The following is a 795-nucleotide window of genomic DNA, read 5'->3' as shown; positions in this document are numbered from 1 at the left end:
GAGGGTGTTGGTTTTATATTTTTATTATCGTCTAATATTTTGAAAGCTGAATTTCTAATAAAATGTGCATCTATAGGAGATAATGCCTGGGAATGTGTTCCCCCCCCCCACAGTTTAACAGTGGTGTGACGTCAAGAGAAAGAGGGTGAGAGAGAGGGAAGAGTAAGTGGGTGAGAGAGAGAAAGAGAGAGAAAAAAAAGAAAGACGGTGTTGGTTTTGTGAAAAAAGTTGTTATTTACAATTGTTCGCATTCTTGGCCTTTTGGTCAAGATCAAAGTGTAGTATCTGTTCTTCAGATGCTGCACTTCTATTTCTTGTTCTCTTTCGGTGGAGGAGAAATCCTCCACGACTGAGACAATTTTTATTTTTGTACCTTTTCTCCACGTTAAAAAACGACCCTGGTGTCTAACTCTGTCCCGTGGGGAGGCATAGTAAATAGGTACAATTGTTCGCCATTAGTGGATGTTGACGTCACGTCACGTGACATGACTAAGCGTTTTTTTTTTTTAGTATGAATAACATTTTTTGTTTTAATTATAAAGTCTACACTTAATTTTATAGAAAATGATGTATATATAATAGAAAAAAAAAATTACTGGTTTTGTTGGATTCAAGTGGATCCCCCCCCTCCAGTTTAAGAGATAGCAGGTCACGTGGTAATATACAAAATGGCTAGCGTAAATATAAAGATCGGTTTTTTTATCGACGAATATTTTGAAAGCTGAATTTTTTTTTATTCCTGTACATTTTTTCCTGATATTTTTCGTTAAAACTCTTGTATAAATACTATTTTTA

At 35.0% G+C, this 795-nt stretch overlaps 1 pseudogene; it reads left to right on the top strand.

The window, feature by feature from the left end:
- Positions 1-244: 244 nt before the first annotated feature.
- On the top strand, positions 245-378 carry LOC145274681 (U2 spliceosomal RNA; annotated as a pseudogene).
- The last annotated feature ends 417 nt before the right edge of the window (positions 379-795 follow it).

This window comes from Euprymna scolopes, chromosome 4, assembly GCF_053919585.1.
Source record: "Euprymna scolopes isolate OS-2025 chromosome 4, ASM5391958v1, whole genome shotgun sequence".
NCBI lineage: Eukaryota > Metazoa > Mollusca > Cephalopoda > Sepiida > Sepiolidae > Euprymna > Euprymna scolopes.
This window is presented reverse-complemented; position numbering and strand designations above follow the sequence as displayed.